This window comes from Sprattus sprattus, assembly GCF_963457725.1.
Source record: "Sprattus sprattus genome assembly, chromosome: 15".
In the NCBI taxonomy this organism is placed as follows: domain Eukaryota; kingdom Metazoa; phylum Chordata; class Actinopteri; order Clupeiformes; family Clupeidae; genus Sprattus; species Sprattus sprattus.
In genome coordinates this window covers 4,630,084-4,650,394 of record NC_137913.1, presented here as the reverse complement: position 1 = coordinate 4,650,394, position 20,311 = coordinate 4,630,084, and the positions used below count along the sequence as shown (strand labels likewise).

General features: G+C 45.9%; 1 protein-coding gene across 2 annotated transcripts in view; it reads right to left on the bottom strand.

Moving 5' to 3' along the window:
* slc20a2 (solute carrier family 20 member 2) overlaps positions 1-17,884 on the bottom strand; it is a 34,687-nt gene extending 16,803 nt beyond the window's left edge. The window contains exons 1-2 of one of the 2 annotated variants that reach the window (XM_080852869.1): positions 17,748-17,817; positions 17,449-17,563 (exon numbers count right to left, since the gene is read on the bottom strand). The gene's annotated coding sequence lies outside the window, so the exon portion shown is untranslated. Of the gene's footprint in view, positions 1-17,448; positions 17,564-17,747 lie in introns of both variants that reach the window. The other variant, XM_080852868.1, reaches the window with a different exon arrangement.
* Positions 17,885-20,311: the final 2,427 nt, after the last annotated feature.

The following is a 20,311-nucleotide window of genomic DNA, read 5'->3' as shown; positions in this document are numbered from 1 at the left end:
GTCTAAATGTGGAAATGCCATCCTTCCATTAGCAGCTAAAGACCCATGCCAAGTCCTCAATGGAAGAATGAACTGCATGATGTCAAGGTCAATCCAGCAGGGCAGAGAGCAACACGTGTTTCATAAACTATATAAACCAGGGGTCTCAAACTCAGGCTCGGGGGCCAATTCCGGCCCCCCAAGCAATTGTATCTGGCCGGCAAAGTTCCATTGATTTAAAAACAAAATAGAAAAGTTCCATTGATTTTAATGGGCCACCCCAACGTTTACCTTAGAAATCTGGCCTCCTAATGACCAGACTGGACGTTCATCGCCCCCCGGGTAATTTGAGTTTGAGACCTCTGATAAAAAAAACGCACCAAGTTAAACACATCTGATTTTAAAATGTCTGCTTCTTGCCATCTGCGTGTGTGCGCACAGAACGCAGTGTAGCCACAGCATGGTTGGAAACATTTTGTCCTGTAGTCATCCATTCAGACATACAGTACTGTAGCACTGAGCTAGCACTTTAGCGATCCATAAATACATACAGTACTGTAGCACTCAGCTAGCACTTTAGCGATCCATACATACATACAGTACTGTAGCAGTGAGCTAGCCCTTTAGCCATCCATGCACACATACGTTACTGTAGAACTCAGCTAGCGCTTTAGCCACCCATGCATACAGTACTGTAGCACTGAGCTAGCGCTTTAGCCATCCGTGCACACATACGTTACTGTAGCACTCAGCTAGCACTTTAGCCATCCATAAATACAGTACTGTAGCACTGAGCTAGCGCTTTAGCCACCCGTGCACACATACGTTACTGTAGCACTCAGCTAACACTTTAGCCTTTGGCACCATAAAAAGCAAATTTTTGTAACTGCCATTGCTTTGTCTAACAGAGCGCATTTTGAAGTAGAAAAATACATCCAACCCGCAGGTGTAAGGCTGAAGGGTGGTCTTGATGGCTGATTGACCTTTAGGGCCATTGGCTAAGTGGGGTGAAGTTGAAGGGGGGGGGGGGGGGGGGGGTTATGGAAAGGCAAAGTAAGTTAGCATGTCATTCCTTATGTTAAATTCTTTTGACGTTACTATCGGCTAATCTCATAATCTTAAACCTTTCAGGGGTTTGGGCAGGACTCCGTTAAAGTCCCAACAGTGCCTGAGGGGGAGGTGGGTGTTAGGAGCGTGTTAGGAGCGTGTGCCACAGGGTTCAGGTCAGCATTAGACTCGGATGCATCCATAGGACTAGGAAGGCTGGGGAGTGTATTAGGGAATCGGCTCATCACGCTTACTCATTTTCCATCAGGTTATAATTAAAGGTGCAGGAGGAGAACATTCCGGAGTGTGTTACCATTTCCCAAATTACATTTCATGGCTGGTATTTACTTAATCTGAGCAAAGCTGGGGACTTAATGACTGTGAAAGCACTTATGTGTGTGTGTGTGTGTGTATGAGGGGGAGTGACTAAAAATGAAAAAGAGTCGGTGTAGCAAAACAAAGAATGTGAGCGTGCAATGTTAGTCATTTGAAGTGTGTGTGTGTGTGTGTGTGTGTGTTTGTGTGTAGACATTGGGCCCTTATTTCATTGAGCGAGCAAAGCAACGAGGAACGAGCAAAGTCTACCACGCATGAACTAAAGCTAACTGAATAACTTGCCAAAATGATTTTGCTAACTTAATATCATGTGCAAGATCCCAAGCACAAACATGAGTGAGTCAGCGCAACACTCCCCCACGCAACACGATAGCTTTAGGTCTTTGGTCAGCGTAATGCACCCCACACAACAGGGTAGCATGAGTCGGTCAGCGCAATGCACCCCACACAACAGGATAGCCTGAGATGGTCAGCGCAATGCACCCCACACAACAGGATAGCATGAGTGGGTCAGCGCAACGCTCCCCACACAACACGATAGCATGAGTGGGTCAGCGCAATGCACCCCACACAACAGGATAGCATGAGTGGGTCAGCGCAATGCACCCCACACAACACGATAGCATGAGTGGGTCAGCACCACGCACCCCACACAACAGGATAGCATGAGTGGGTCAGCGCAACGCTCCCCACACAACACGATAGCATGAGTGGGTCAGCGCAATGCTCCCCACGGCAACACGATAGCTTTAGGTCCTCGCTCCTTAACCCGCCACTGAAATTGGGGCCGATTGTGTTCAGTGGAGGTGGGACCCCCTATACATTAAAAGGGTGAAATATGAACTCATGATATAACTGGGCGTATCTCAGGACTACATCCGAGTACTACCCTACCTTCAGAAGTCACACCCATCTGTTCCTGTTCTGACACACAGACAGACACACACACACAGACAAACTCCTTACTACGTCACATGTTTCCAACTGCTTGGACACAACAACTCTACAGACCCATATCTGCCTTTCAAGAGGCCGCTGAATTTAAATCAGTCCAGTAGACCGACATATCCTTTGAGATGACACTAACACATCAGAAACTCCGCAGAGATTTCATGGCATAGATATAGACGACCATTAACGTCTGTGGGTATTGCACATAAACATGTCGAGGTAAGCAAGTTAGCCTGTCTGAGTGCTGGAAATCCGAGGCTGCCAGTCCTTCAGTAGCTTTTTTCTGGTGTTAGCATTGCTTTGCTAGCTTCTCATTGCTCTGAGGCCCTCAATCAATTTAGACAGCATTACTGTAAACATGCAACCAGTGTCATTCATTTCCTCATAAAACAGGTGTCAAATTAGGGAGAGAACAATCCTGAGAACGACTGAGATGTTTAAGTATGCCCCTCAAGAGGTGTGTGCTGAGGATAGTAAAGCTGGAGGGAAGGGGGGTCCATGTAAAAGGAATTTTGTCCGTGTTGGAAGTTTCAAGGACACTGCAGTCTCTTCTGCTCCAGTAGTTCGAAAACATCAGTCTCTAAGGCACCTGTTCTGCGCTTTCCTCTTCTCTGCTCTGCTTTTACTTAGAGGTCACACACACACACACACACACACACAGACACACACACACACACACACACACACACACACACACACACACACACACACACAAGTTCCAAAATGAAATTGTTCCTGAAGAGACAAGGGCAGACAGGGAGAGACAGAAAGACGGAAAGAGAGAGAGAGAGAGAGGGAGAGAAAGAGAGAGAGGACAAGTCCAGAGGGTACAGACAGCCAGTCTGAGATAAAAAAAAAACATCAACGAGAAAGAAAGGATGTGAGTGAGTGTGTGTGTGTGTGTGTGAGTGCGTGTATGTGAGTGTTTATGCGGGCGCATGTGTGTGTGTGAGAGAGAGGGAGAGGGAGAGAGAGAGAAAGGATGAGAAAAAAAGAGAGAGAAGAAATCACACTGTGGCATGTGATGTCAGCTGTACTCACCTTCCGTCTGGTAGGACGCAGTTGGAGGGGGGGATAAGTGCTAAGATGGGAAGTGTATGATGTGATGAGAGAGGAGAGGAGTATGATGTGATGAGAGAGGATAGAGAAATGTGGAGTGTATGATTTGATGAGAGAAAGATGGGAAGTGTTTGATGTGATGAGAGAGAAATACAACAAGGACAGGGATGGAGGTGTAACAGATGTGAATTAGAGAGAGAATTTGAAAAAAATACTAATTGAAAATGATTTCATATGTAGATAGACATACGAAGTGGTGGATTGTCAGATTGACAACTGATGATGGAGAGAGAGCATGAGAGAGAGAGAGAGAGAGAGAGAGAGGGAGAAAGAGAGGAAGAGAGGAAGAGAGAGAGAGAGAGAGAATGCGAGGCAGACGCAGGTTGAGCAGGTAGGGAGCTGCACTGAGGCAATGCAGTCTAGACCGTTCCCAAAGAGAGGCGTCTGCATCACAGCACAGAGGGCCAATCACAGCACAGGGAGACGGCTGCATCACAGCACAGACAGCCAATCACAGCACAGAAAGGGGGCAGGCTGGGCAGGATCGGCTGCTGCGTGGCCTATCACAAGAGAAGAATGTGAGAGGATGGTGTGACAATGTGTGTGTGTGTGTGCGTGTGTGTGTGTGTGTGTGTGTGTGTGTGAAAACCATTTAAACCAAGGCTGTCAGTGACTGAGTGCAAAGGAGAGAGGAAGACAGAAAGCAAGAGAGAGAAAGAAAGAGAGAGAGAGAGAAAGAGAGAGAGAGAGAAAGAGAGAGCGAGAGAGAGAGAAAGAGAGACAGCGAGAGAGCGAGAGAGAGAGAAAGAGTAGAGAAAGAAAGAGAGAGAGAGAGAGACAGCGAGACAGAGAGAGCAAATCCCAGGCAGTTACTGCAGTCAAACCAAGGACACTAATCATAGCTGCCATCATCACTAAGTCTAAAAAATAATTCCATCACACACACAGAGCTAAGCAACATTAACACCACACACACGGAACTGCTAGAAACCACAGATGTTCAGTCTGACACAAAAATGCTGTGTGACCCAGTCACCTTGACCCAGACTTCACACACACACCTAATGCCCACCTGTAGCCTTCAACCATCTGCATCTCTACGATAAAACCCCACTGCATACAGACACATGGTCCTTCTACGATAAAACCCCACTGCACTCACTGCATACAGACACATGGTCCTTCTACGATAAAACCCCACTGCACACCGACACATGGTCCTTCTACGATAAAACCTACGATAAAACCCCACTGCACTCACTGCATACAGACACATGGCTCTTCTACAATAAAACCCCACTCCATACAGACACATGGTCCTTCTACGATAAAACCTACGATAAAACCCCACTGCACTCACTGCATACAGACACATGGTTCTTCTACGATAAAACCTACGATAAAACCCCACTGCACTCACTGCATACAGACACATGGTCCTTCTACGATAAAACCTACGATAAAACCCCACTGCACTCACTGCATACAGACACATGGTCCTTCTACGATAAAACCCCACTGCACTCACTCCATACAGACACATGGTCCTTCTACGATAAAACCTACGATAAAACCCCACTGCACTCACTGCATACAGACACATGGTCCTTCTACGATAAAACCCCACTGCACTCACTGCATACAGACACATGGTCCTTCTACGATAAAACCCCACTGCACTCACTGCATACAGACACATGGTCCTTCTACGATAAAACCCCACTGCACTCACTGCATACAGACACATGGTCCTTCTACGATAAAACCCCACTGCACTCACTGCATACAGACACATGGTTCTTCTACGATAAAACGATACGATAAAACATGTTCCTTCCCGCCTGGGAGCCACCGTTAAGAGACAGCACACAACATGCGTTTCACTATTCACAGCAGGACTGGGGTGAAGAGTCACAAACCAATCAACTGAACAGCTTAACTGGCAGCCAGTCCGCTTCTACGAGGTATGAACTGTATGACACTAGAAAATATACTATGCCATTACTCATGCGGGAGAAGTAGTAGTAGCATCCAGGAGTGACTCAGAGGCCTGAATGAGCTGCACTGCCGCATTGCATGCGACCGCATACCAATACATCCAACAGCCAACAGCCGGTGGAAATAAGCTGTCTGGGTTGCAACAACAACAACAACAAACAACTCGTATTAAAAAGCCAAACCGAGTTGAACGATTGATTCCATATAGGCGCTACACCTAACTGTTCTTTTTTTAAATATTTAGTTTTGCCTTTTTATGCCTTTATTTGGACAGGACAGTGAAGATTTGTGGACAGGAAGCGAGGCGGAGAAGACGTGGGGAGAGGATCGGGAGAATGACAGCAGGCCGGAATCGAACCTGTGAAGCCCGTAAATGGGGGCCACCCTGCCCCCCCCTACATCTATCTGTTCTAATGTGCAGCCTCATCGTGTCATTGGGTATTCCTGGCCACGCTCAGGCTGCCGCGTCTGCAGAGTGGCAAGGTCACGACACGGAGTAGAAGCCTGACGGAGAAGGGCTATAGTCCCGACGGAGACGCATAATATTTACATCAGACGTAGGCTGCAGGGGCCACTGGAGCAGGAGCCTGTCATTCAAGCCAGGCAGATGCAATGAATCATTTAGCCACATGACCTATGAATCAGATCAGGTTTGTTCCTCCCACTGGTTATGATAAAAAAAACCTTCATATCAGCCTAGGGTACAACTCAGTGAGTTAAAGATAATGTGTAGTTTTCAGTGGTATCTATTAATAGAAATGAAATGTATTCATAATTGTTTGCATTGGTGTATAATTTCTTGAAACTATAAATTGTTGTGTTTTCACTAGCTATGTTTTTACAGTAGCCCAGAAAGACTGGATCAAGACAGTGCTTTCAGTGTTGTTATGGCGATTAAAGGCCATCGCAGGATCTCACACAAGCTTGTAGAGGGAAGGGGTTTCAGCCTCACCACTCTATGCCACTAAAAACTACACACTGAACCTTTAAAATCTCTGTTCCGTTCCTCATAAAACCACAATCCAACGCCAACATGTTTAGGTACACTGGCACACAAAGAGAGATTTAATGTTCTCTGAAATACAAATATCTCAATCTCCTTTAAGTTGCATCTCCTATGAGCCAGTGTGTATTATAAGAACATATGTCTGTATTCTCCCATGGGAAAGTAGGCGTCTAAACGTGAGGGGAAAATATGAGTGTATATTGTGCGTCTGGAAAAACAATTCGTCTCATGAAGGCAGAGCTAGTGGTAGCAGATTCCCCATTCAACATAACCAAACCCCAGAGGTGACGTTGGTGCGTTGGTCAGACAGTGGGCGACTTTACCGCAGGAAGCCTTAAGGTCTTGTCTGTGTGTGTGGGCTTTTGACAGTGGGTAACTTTAAGGCAGGAAGCCGGTCTTGTTTGTGTGTGTGGGCTTTTGACAGTGGGTAACTTTAAGGCAGGAAGCCGGTCTTGTTTGTGTGTGTGGGCTTTTGACAGTGGGTAACTTTAAGGCAGGAAGCCGGTCTTGTTTGTGTGTGTGGGCTTTTGACATAGCTCCCGACCAAAAGAGTGGCTCATCATGACGTGCCAAAGCCAGAGCGGTGAGTGCCCCTGTGAGATGTGTGTGTGTGTGTGTGTGTGTGTGTGTGTGTGTGTGTGTGTGAGTGCCCCTGTGAGATGTGAGATATGTGTGTGTGTGTGTGTGTGTGTGTGTGAGTGCCCCTGTGAGATATGTGTGTGTGTGTGTGTGTGTGTGTGTGTGTGTGTGTGTGAGTGCCCCTGTGAGATGTGAGGTGTGAGATGTGTGTGTGTGTGAGATGTGTGTGTGTGTGTATGTTTGTGTGTGTGTGTGAGTGCCCCTGTGAGATGTGAGGTGTGAGATATGTGTGTGTGTGTGTGTGTGTGTGTGTGTGAGTGCCCCTGTGAGATCACTCGGGCTGGGACTCCCTCAGATGCCAGTCCAGCTGGAGGCAGTGTGCTTAACGGCTGTTCTTCACTGCTTCTCCAACATGCGATCTGAGCCCCTAGTGCTTCTGGAAGAGGAGGAGGAGGAGGAGGAAGAGGAGGAGGAGGAGGCGACTGACCACAGGGCAAGCACACTCACGCACATGTGCAAGCACATAGCCACACTCACAAAGGCCAAAAGGATAGTGTGAACAGGCTGTCTTCATAGGCATGCACTAGCGTGCAAACGAACCATTTATGGGTTCACCCACCAATGTATGCACGGTCTCTCTCACACACACACACACACACTCACACTCACTCACTCACTCACAACACACAATCTAACCTACGCAAACACAAGGTTACACAGACGGATCCCCCCTCTCTCCCCCTCACACACACAAAAAGATACACACTCACCCACACACACAACTACACACAATCTAGATACAAACACAGGGATACACAGATGGATCCCCCCTCTGTCCCTCACAAACAGATACACAAACAGGCACACACACACACACACACACACACACACACACACACACACACATCAAATGGGCCCTCTCAGTAACAGGCTTTGAGAAAAGCCTTCCATCAGCGGCGATGCCCACTGCTGACATCATGCTCTGGACGCGAGTACAATGGCCTCTTTCATGCACACATCATGAGCTCCTCCTACACCACACGGAGCACTCGTAGAGCCATCTCTTGTGTAGCAGGATCATGCACTCATTAACTCCAGTCAATGTCAACCTTATCGCCACCGCCGCACCATCGCTTCATGCCTAGTCCTTCAGGCAAAGTGCTCTGAGATTCAGATGAATGTAGAGTGCGCTATAAATGAAAGGAATTATAATTATATATATTTTGTATTATTATCATTGTTATTATTATTAAAGTGCCTTCATATCCTGAGGCCTGAACTCCTCCATCCTGAGACAACCCCCCCCCCCCCCCCCCTATAAGTAGTAGTATAATCATAAATGCATATAATGTTTATATTACTATAACAATATATTAATCTATAATTTGTCTTCTATTAGAAATGGTAAATAAACTCCTCCATCCTGAGACAATCCCAAACTTCCAGGCCCTTGCCCTTAGGCCCCACTAGCTCCCACACCCGCCCTCCAGCGTAGGCCTGCTCAATTATGGAAACAAAAACCATAAACATGAATATTTTGGTCAATACTGAGACCACGGTTATTCAACACGATGACTCATTCTGTGGTGTGTTTGAGCACGCAACCATGAGCCAGCACTTGACTGCAAAGTGCTTTTGATTTTAATAAAAAAAAATGGTTTTACTACTACTATAAGTAGTAGTATTATCATAAATGCATCTAATGTTTATATCACTATAACAATACATTAATTTATAATTTGTCTAATATTAGAAATGGTATATAAACTACTATGTATAGACAAATGTCATTTTAGATCATCTTGAGTTAATTTGTGTCCTGAGACCTGTGCATATTCAGTTGAAAAGATGAGTACTGTGAGCTAACGCTAGGTCTGAGATTGACATTTTAGACCAGCCTTTAAACTGGTATGCAATTATAACTGAGAAAAGGTATGTCGTGTTTTGAACACGGCTGTAGTGGATAGCACCAAGAGAGACTGGATAGCTCTTTCCTCTACAAGCATTGTGTTTCGTCAGATTTGGACATTGAAATGAGCATGAGAACCATTTAAACTCAACTTTCACATCTCTGTGTTTAAAAAACTGCACCACTAGGCTACGCCCTTACTTAACGTCTGGCTAGTTATTTACCCCGTAGAACAGGCCTGTAGCGTTTGTGTTAAATCACTGTCAGCCATTTCATTTGTGTTTCTGTTCATTCACCGCTTTCTATTATGCTTATGTTTACTAGTTTATTTATTTATTATAGTTTGTTTTAACTATGAACTGCCTCTGTGGCACTCAGAGATTCCTTTGAATGAAAAGTGCTCTACAAATAAAAAGCATTATAATTATAATTATTATTATAATATCTTTAGCTTGCTAACAAATGTAACAGTATGTCTTGTCATGAATATTAAACCGTGTGAAATTTCAGTAGTGGCGCAACCCATTCAGTGGCTGACCGTGAGTTAGGGCTTTCACGGAGGGGCAAAAGCGCACCCGCTATAAAGGAAATGACTGCGCGGGACTTACAGCACTAGACAAAACGAGAGACTAATTGCCAAACGGAATGCGGCACATCAATGGTCTCATCTCGGTTGTGTTGTTTTCATAACCGTTGCAAGCCATAATCATAATTGAAACTGAAAATCGAATAATTGCACAGGTTTAGACCAGCTCTCATCCATAGCTCAAAGCTACAAAAGGCTTCATTCACACCTCCCTGTGTACCCCAAACTAATGCCCTCACCCTTCGCTAAACTCCTCTTCACATCTTCCTCTTCCTTTTCACATCTCCAGGGGCTCCATATGGGCTTTAGAATCGATACCAGAGAAAGTTTTTGGAGGAAGGAGATGAGGAGAGAGAGAAGGAGGATAGAGAGAAAGAGAGGAGAGAGAGAAGGAGAGGATAGAGAGAAAGAGAGAGAGGACAGAAAGAGAGGATAGAGAGAAGGAGAGGAGAGAGAGGAGAGGATAGAGAGAAGGACATGAGGAGAGAGAGAAGGAGAGGATAGAGAGAAAGAGAGGAAAGAGAGGAGAGAGAGAAGGAGAGGAGAGAGAGAAGGAGAGGATAGAGAGAAAGAGAGGATAGAGAGAAAGAGAGAGAGGACAGAAAGAGAGGATAGAGAGAAGGAGAGGAGAGAGAGAAGGAGAGGAGACATTTTTGTTTGCCTTCAAACCTTTGCACTCAGGTTGGGTTGGTGGGAAACATTCACAACCCAGAATGTTATCAGGGCGGTTCCACTGTACTGAACTTTAAGTGCTTTTGCCCGACTGAAAGAGTAGGAGTAAGGGTGTGTGAATGTGTGTGCCTGTTTGGCAAAGTTCATTCACTTATTTATTCTTCACTTGTGCGGGTTTGCCTCTCCTCCCACAGCCAACAGGACGGAGCCTGTGGGGCCGCGGACGATAGAAAAGTAAGACAAAAGAAGAGACAGAGAAAGGGGGAAAGGACTAAAGGAAAGGCTAAGCAACGGAACTGGGAAAATGTTGACATTCTATCTAACATAACAGAAATGTGGTGTAGCAGAGAGAGAGAGAGAGAGAGAGAGAGAGAGAGAGAGAGAGAGAGAGAGAGAGAGAGAGAGAGAGAGAGAGAGAGGGAAGGAGAGAGAGAGAGAGAGAAAGAGAGAGGGAAGGAGAGAGAGAGAGAGAAAAAGAGAGAGGGAAGGAGAGAGAGAGAGAGAGAGAGAGAGAGAGAGAGAGCGAGGGAACGAGGGAGAGGGAGAGAGAGAGAGAGAGAGAGAGAGAGAGAAGGAGAGAGAGAGAGGGGGGGGAGAGAGAGAGAGCGACAGACAGACACTCCCCGTCTCCTGAGCTTTCATGAGATAATCCCTTTTTCACCGAACATACGCCGCATAGTAAATCATGAACAAGGCACGAAAAAAATCAAATAGTACTTTGGAGTAGGGATGTCAACATGACAACTTGGTTTGATGCTGCCAAACAAGAGAGTTCAGAAGCCTGATGTTTGATCAAAATCCTGCCAAGAACAGAACATACAAAAAACACTATGAAAGAGTGACAAAGAGTAGGCTAGGTCAAATACAAACATGTCTTTAGGCAGGTAACTGCCTCCTGAGCGCATACGAGAGGACGAAGAGGCATAGATATTCACATATTGCACAGCTGGTAATCATTCGCATGGCCAACACAATCAGAGATGTGTAATACTTTAATGTGCAACCTCTAAAAACAATCAGTCAAATGATGATTACACACAGAACCAAACTGTTTGTATAATTACGTTTTTTATTTTTTTTTAGCTTTCTTTGGTTAAGCAACTGCCAAGTGAGAGAGAACGTGGCATTCTTGATATTGATCGTACATGAAAGGCCCTTGCCGATTAAACAGAACCCTTGACGTGTTAATAACTCAGGTTATGCCGGGTGACTATTCAGTTTCCTCTTTTCTGATTAGATCTAAGGGATTAGGCTGGCCTGAGGATTTAGGTTTAAACTATTTTCATGTCAAAAAAATTGTGATGCACAAAATCAGACCTGAAATTGACTATAAAAAAAATAAAAAATTACACCAATCTGAATACTTGTCATCTCAAACTTTGTTAATTGATGTTTTTGCAGTTTGCAAGTTTACAGTGGCTAACAGACCGAGTGATGGTAAAATAAAGCTACTGCTGTATGAGAAGACTTAAATGAAACTAGAGATCGATTTCGGCCAGGAAATGTGAGGTGTGATTGCTCGTTGTCAGTTTCAATTAACACAAGCAAAGCAGCTGCTTCAATAAAGACTGTTATGAATCCGCATTGGTGGTGGTATCTTAATTTACTTGTAAAAACACAGCAGATAAGCAGTTATAAGTTTGAATGACTCTGTCTCCTGCTCACCCTCGGTCCCATTTATAGGTAAAAGGTCAGGTATCCAGTAGGATGCTTTTGTCCAAAGTGTCCTGGAAAAGCATCCTACTCTGGCCGGGAACCAATCCCAGGTATGTGGCTCGGAGGGCAGCGATGCCACCCACTGCATTACTAGTACCGTATTACCATGTCAGATCACATACCAAACAGATCTCTGATGAGCAGCTAGCCAGGTATGTAAACGTATCGGTGTGGTTGAAATGGCAGAGTGCTTCATGCTATATAATGTTGTTCGCCAGCCATGGCTGCCACCATTGGTCTACCTACTGTAGCCTTACTAGCCTATAGCTGGCAGAAGAAGGAGAGAGAGAGGAAAAAGAACGACGGGGAGCATTTTCAGCCATTTTTACAAGAACATTACATAGGATTAGGATGGACCAGTCAGAGTTAGAGCGTTATTGATATAGGATAGGAGCACAAGCGGTGTCAAAAAACATGTGGAATAAAGATAAAACTTACAAAGAGCATTATTGTGACACAGCAATCGCACTAGTAAACAGAAGTGCTCTAATGGCTGCTAGCAAGGTTGGTAGCCGCATGATTAGGGTATTTTCCTGGCTGCTAGTAAGGTTGGTAGCACAATGATTAATGCATTTTCCTGGCTGCATTCTAGGGGTGTCTGACCTATTTCTGGGATGTTCTTTAGCAAAAGTTCAGCGTGATCTCTCTACTTCGGGCCTCTACTTGTGTAATAACTGTCCACATGCTGCCTAGCTAGTGAGCCACTGACTACTTAAGATTGGACCAGTTGGGCCACTGAAAATAAATGTTATTCAGTCAGACTAGCCCAGAGGACACTGAATCACCGGACTCAGAGAGTAATGAGTTTGTCAGATACCTACAGCCATCAAAACTACAAAACCTGACTGATTTAATACACACATCTGGTTGATCATGATGGCAAAAAGCAACTGTAGCAGTACAAGGAATTACTATCATTAGAGTATTGATAGCATTGATAGACAGTAACAGCGAGGGACAGGAACATAAGAGGTGTGTGTGAGTGTGTGTGTGTGTATGAGTGAGTGTGTGTGAGTGTGTGTGTGTGAGTGTGTGTGTGTGTGTGAGTGTGTGTGTGTGAGTGTGTGTGTGCGTGTGTGAGTGTGTGTGTGTGAGCGTGTGGTGTGAGCGTGTGGTGTGAGCGTGTGTGTGTTGGCAAAACTCCTGAAAACTCAAACCTTGTGATCATCCGTTCCTATGATCTCCGTCTATCTGCCAGTGCGTGTGAGAGAGAGTGTGTGTGTGTGTGTGTAAATGTGTGTGTGTGTGTGAGAGTGCGTGTGATCAGTGTAATCTCTCCAGTAACAAATGCCCTTTTCTACTAATTTTGCTCCCCGAATAACACGCTATCTCTCCTAAAAGAAACCCAGCCAGGACACTGCCACTGATCTTGGAACAGTCAGGTAGTACTAAACCGGGATCTAAGCAAAGAAACGACCAAGCACCAGTTATGTGGAAAGCATTTGTAATAACAACCAAGTGAAAGCACAGCCAGAGTTTTAGATTTACTCTGTCAACCTCAACCCCAACAAAGCCTTGCATTCAATACCCCACTGGCTCGACCGACATCCCAACAAGGGAACGCTGAACTCAGATTCAACCATGCAATTAACCCCAATTTAAAAAACAGAGCTCTTCACAGCGATGCAGGGCTCGATTCAATGGTGAACCACCACCTCACCACCACATATGGACGTTGTTTTGAGAAAGTAGGCTTGTGTGTTTTTTTCAAATAAATGGATAAGACTAATTCCCCTTGAATACATTAACAACTAAAACCTTAACATCCACACACACACAAACACACCTCGGGCAAACAGTCAGGAACATATTATTATTAATGTACACTATACTAATGTACCAATAAGATAAGACAGGGAGCCAATGGCTGGACCTCTGACCTCCAAGGAAGGTCAGGATACTATGCTTAACCTGTTGACTCATTGCATTCACCATCCTGAGAAGCTAGGAACTGGAATTGTTTGCTTGTAGGCGGAGTTGAGTTTCAAACACCTGTCAAAGCGGAAAATACAGAGTGCATTTTCCACGGGGACAAGCCGCCGGTCATGGCACGTGAATCTTATCACACCTCCCCGCACGACCAGCACAACAAGCCCAAACACATACCATGATGGGAACGGATGGCTGAGCTGTCTGTCCCTTTCTGGATCACAGATCAGATCTGTATCATTGCTCTGCCCCACAAAGCAATGGGATCCTGTAACAGAGAGCCAACACAGAGCCAACACAGAGCCAACACAGAGCCAACACAGGGCCTACACAGGGCCTACACAGGGCCTACACAGGGCCAACACAGGGCCAACACAGACTTAACACAGAGCGACACAGCTCTCAGCCAACACAGACTTAACACAGAGCGACACAGCTCTCAGCCAACACAGACTTAACACAGAGCGACACAGCTCTCAGCCAACACAGACTTAACACAGAGCGACACAGCTCTCAGCCAACACAGAGAACAACACACAGCCGACACGGAGCCGACACGGAGCCGACACGGAGACGACACGGAGACGACACGGAGACGACACAGGGACGACACGGAGACGACACGGAGACGACACGGAGACGACACGGAGACGACACGGAGACGACACGGAGACGACACGGAGACGACGCGGAGACGACGCGGAGACGACACGGAGACGACACGGAGAACAACACAGGGCCGACACGGAGACGACACGGAGACAACACGGAGACGACACGGAGACGACACGGAGACGACACGGAGACGACGCGGAGCCGACACAGAGACGACACAGAGACGACACGGAGAACAACACAGGGCCGACACGGAGACGACACGGAGACGACACGGAGACGACACAGAGCCGACACAGAGACGACACGGAGACGACACGGAGACATTAAGTCCAGCATTGTACTGAACCAGCAGTCAACCTGAAATACAGAAATGACTGCAGCCCAAAACAGGACCATCTCTGGATCTGAAGCGCGGACTTGGAAAAGCGTGGCGACATGTAAACAGCAAGTCGAGAGCAAGCACCTATTGAACTCTGAGGCAGGCAGGCAGGCAGGCTGGCAGGAATTCCAAGACTGTACTTGGTGATGTTCCTTATACCCACGGAGGAGCAGAAGTCCCACTGGGATCTATATAGGATTTAGGTCACACCATGGCCTGAGGGTTTCAACGGTTATTTTTTGAGTAACTGAATAGGTATAAAAACTTCAGAAAATGATTAAGTCTTCAGAGTTATAGGGGGTCGTTCAGGGTCAAGGCTTGAGGATGGAGCTCGAGGCTGAGGGATGAAAACAGCATTGGCGTTAGGGACCAAGGAGCTAAACCAGGTTTTAAGGTTTTAACGCTAGTTTAGGCTGGAGTTTAACGGACTGGTGGACAACAGCACAATTGAAGTTTAAAGAAGGCCTAGCTTTGGGGTTTAAATAACTTCCAATTCAGTATTAAGTTCCAGTTCAGGGTTCAAAAGCCAGTTTAAGGTTCCGACAGGTAGACAGCAATAGGGTTCCTGTCTGTGGAGCAGCGTCAGGATTAAGGGTCAAATCGTTGGCTAAGGCAGGCGACGGGTGTTACAGATTAATTTTCACTTTGTATCGACAGATGTTTGTTTTAGGGTTTAAGGGAAAGGGTTCAGGCTTAGAACTGGCGTAAGTCTGGGGATTAAATGTGCTGGTGGGAACCGGAGGGCCCGCAGGTGTCATGTGTCCCTCGCTGGAGTCCTGCTGCACACGCTGTAAATAGGCCTGTCACATGAGCCGCCCCTGCCCAAGAGGCTGCGCAGGGGAAACAGGCAGCTGTCCTGCTGGGTCTCTCTGTCTTTCACACTCATAGAGACAGACATGAGCGCGTGCACGTACTACACACACACACACACACACACACACACACACACACACACACACACACACACAGATACCTGTAAAACCGGCACTGTAGGACAAAATGCCGACCAACGCACACATGTGCATTTGTGCATACCTGCATGCATCGCATGACACATCAGGGACACTTGTCGTCAGTTCCCCATCGAGACTCACCTGCTACAGGTGAGTCTCGAGGGGGCACTCACTAGCGGCCCTAACACTGACCTGGTACAGGTGGGCTCACCCACTAGCGGCCCTAACACTGACCTGGTACAGGTGGGCTCACCCACTAGCGGCCCTAACACTGACCTTAGCCACAGTCACGGCTTCATCTGAGCACTGGATAGACAATTACAAATCCACCAGTAATAACCTTCATAACAATTACTAAAAAAAGAAAAGGCTACATGAAAGCGCTTGTAGATTGTGGCGCTCCCCTCGTTAAGCCAGAGCGCTTTGGTCTAGAATGGACAGTCTAAAGCCAGTTAAAGCCGCCGGCCGCACTCTTTCTGGGCACAAATGAACACGTACGAAAGTGTCCCTGAACGAAGCAGACAGCCACATTAAGGCAAACCAACATTTACTAATGTGGACTTTCCCTTTAAGGCACACTGACTCAGTGGCTATGGTTGGTGTGCATGCCAGCCTGAGGGAGAGCGGTTGTCACGGAGATGCCAGGGGCTTTTAGTTGTAAAGTCACAGAGTTTGTTCTCTTGGAATTTGGGTACACAATGATCCGGGCTCTTCGGAGTTAGGGGTTCAAAGCGATGATTTTAGAGAGCAATGGTGGAAAGACTAGGTCACAGATTTATTTCAGAATAGGATGGTTGTTTATGACTATGATTGTTGGGGTAGGACAAAGAGGATGGTTTTTAATTACCTCTGAACCAGTATGTGCCAACAAGCGAAACTACAGTCCATCACATTTACAATGTACCAAAGTACACACTGAAAAGCCATCAGCTGGATCACATCGCGGTGATGCAGGCTCATTAAATCTGGCCCAACCAAGGTCACCGATGATGATGATGATGATACTCTACATAAAAAAATAACACATCTACATACACGTCATGCCACCATCGAGATATTACGCAACAATTTCAACACCTACTACACCTAGGTATACGCTACACGTAAAACAATAGCCCATACTACATCCAATCTTCTACGCTACAGTGACTAAAGTATACAGCTTTAGCTATATGACACGCAACAGCTAACGTTGGCAGGACCTCGCAATCAAACTGTGGATATAACAGCCACCCTCCCCCTTTTCGTGCCGAACACACGGGGAGCCTGATAACAACCACGTTTTACTTGTCTGTTCAGTGTCCAGTATCGCGTGGTTCTTTGCATTGATTTGAGGCACGCACTCATCGCCAGCCAGCGACCACATTTGGTGATTGCTGAACTCACCAATACCGCGCGTGCGCAGACTGTGTAGCAGGACTACGTTGAAGACTCAGTGGCAATATCTGTTTAAAAATGCATTATCAAGTTATATGTCGACAACAGCTGACCTACTACAACACAACATGCTGTCGTAATATAGCCTACTCATTCAGATCGGTGTTCACGTAGCCATTAACAGCTGCCTTCGGACACTCAGTCTTTGCATTTCACAGATCAGCATTATCTCATTCATGTTTAAAATAGACAATAACTGCCAATTATAATATGATGTGTCTACTGTACAAACCAATGTACCACTGACTTTGTCCCTACTTGGCAACCTGAGAACAACACAGCACGTCTTCCTACCTGTCAACATAGCCCAGCTACAACGTAAGGTCTGCTTAGCCTTCCATCGACTAAACAGTCCAAGTCACATCAAGAAAGAATGCTGTTGAAAGGTGCCTCACGCCGATGTGTTAATCTTAATTCAGAAGAACGTATTTTTCAGAGCATTATCGCCAAAAGTCACATTACCACAGCCTGTTGACTCAGCTCCACATGGTCCAGTACGGGAGCTTTATTATTGTTCGCCAGTACGGAGCACGTAGAGGAGAACATCCAACACTAAAGGTTACCGTGGTCGTGTAGAGCTATAATACACTTACCAAGAAGCCCTGTGTCTAAGATAGGCACACAGCTCTGCTCTGCTCAGCCGTCAGCTGGTTTAACCTCGCGATTGCGGTGAGAATGCACAGAGATTCCAGCACGCTCGTGAACACGTCTCCGTCAAGCGACCATGTTGTCCTAAAGCAGCGCGAGCGAACGAACATCCGGGCGCCGCAGGGATCGGGGGCATGAGCGCGCACGCCACAGGGATCAGAGAGGAAAATTGTATGGGCGGAATATTTGATCATTTTGTACATGCAACATCAACTCCTGACTCCTGCTGTATGAAAACAGCAATATCAACATTTAACACCATTAACCATCAACACCAATCCCCCGGTACTGTTGCACTGTCGCGATTTATGTATTTATGCGGAAGTTTTTGGACAAGGTTACAACTTCTCATTTTAAGTTTCCCTAAATTCTGGTTAACAAGGATGTTCTGTCGTAGACTACAATTTCCAAACTGGACACATGTACTGTCATGACATGTAAAACTCTGAGGTAGTCCCCTTTATGAAGGCTATCCGCAGTTTCCCTGTTACGCGCTGAGTTTCATTCACTGTGTGGCCTGTTGGAGCGGTGCTGACCACGTGCGCGCGGCCACGCTCATTGGGATGTTACGTAACTGCACACATCAACAACACACGCGCTGCGTATCCTCTCATCCCTATTCTAAACGGACCCGCTGTCCGCCAAGGGATACCGCATTGACACCGGAACGTTAGTAGCGATTAATCATCAACCATTCAAATACATTAAAACAGCTTTAGGTAGTATACAATTACCAGAAACGTGAACGTGAAACAACAATCAAAGGCTAGCTCTATAGGCTTACGTGTAGTGGGGGTCGGACTTTACGTGCACGTGCCAGGATTTGTTGAAGTGGGCAGGTTCGCAGGGGCAGGCGACTGGTCTTCCTCTACTTACAGCCACCACGAGGCCCTCCAATACTAGGCTAAAAGAAACCTACCCATGTCTTTGTTTCTGCTATCCGTACTGACACTGGGATAGCCACATTGTGTTGGTGGCACGTTTCAAGACAGCTAATGTATCAGCATGTTCTTGTTAAGCTTGGTTACACGCTGTGTTTAACCGGCATTCCCAGGTGGCAGCTGATTCTGGAAAAATGACTTGTGTTGTGCGGATGTGTTGGGTTTGGACCAGATCCATTACAAAGTTAGTTGCAATCTGCGAGGCAAAGTAGTCTGTGACTGAAACAGTTATTTAACTTAGGTGATGATGTACATCAGTGGTTGGTTTAAAGGGTAATTCGGGATTTTTCTACTTGGGCCCAATTTTTTTTTTACTAGGGACACAAAAACGAGCGAAATCGTTCCAGTAGGCTACTGAGTTAGAACAATAAAACCGGCAAACGCAAAATGGCTATACGATGTAATCCTATGGAGCAAGCAGGCACGTCAGAGTAAACTGCTTGCTTTAGCCACTGACAGGCTCGTAAATGTTATTATAAAAGTTTAAAAATAAGGAAAGGATCCCTACAGAGATACACCAGCCTCTGTTTACCCAAATAACTGTAAAGAAACTAGAAAATGACAGTCAGTATTTCCCCTGTCTTGATCTTCCCAGACATCAAATTCAGTGTCTGGTCGAGTATCGAAGGGGGATACTCTCAGTGGTGTAGTGGTCCCTGGAGAAGTGGGTATACTCTAAATTTTTTAAGCAGCCCATACAGCACAGGATAAATTCCCTGTTTTGAGAAGTGGGTATACGCAATGCTGACTGTATACCCTGGACTACACCACTGGATACTCTCATTTAGTGGACGAGGTACTGCAGGCACTGCCACTGGCACTAACTTCTAACTCAATACTGGACCGGTTGTGAACGTTTCTGGCCTTAGTCCTTGGTTAAAAAATCCCAAAGTTTCCCTTTAATGACAGCTCTAAGGCAAGTGCGTCAGTTATGAGAGGTTTTGAACAGTGCTGTGGTGTTCAATTACATGTCAGGATATGCCAACAGAAGAGAACGGATACTGGAGGACAAATACTCTTTTATATTGCACATTCAAAAAGTAAATTTATATTAAAGATTTTGCATACCTAAGTTTTTAAATGTATTTGTATGACCAAGCCTTTGACCTTAACATGTACACAGCATCTACAGGTGAGATATCAGTAGTTCAGGTGAATGGCCAATAGAGGGCACATATGGTAAGGAGCATACGAGACGATTTGGACAAATGTTCTCCACCAGTGTTCCTCTTTCTGCTTCTACAAGTAGGGGCTTGCATAAAAATCCACTTTTCACCTCTGACATGCTCTAACATCTCCCCCCACTAGGTGGCAGTACACCTCTGACATGCTCTAACATCTCCCCCACTAGGTGGCAGTACACCTCTGACATGCTCTAACATCTCCCCCCACTAGGTGGCAGTACTAGAGTGTTCTGTAAATGTGTTCTGTAAATAGTCACATGGATCATATCATAGTCTCCCCCTCAAAGTTTTCAAGGAAGAAAGTCCTCATATGTAGCAAATATACCAAAATCAGATTTCTGTCGTCAGCCGCTGCTACTCGTTTCACAGCTTGTTAACTCATTT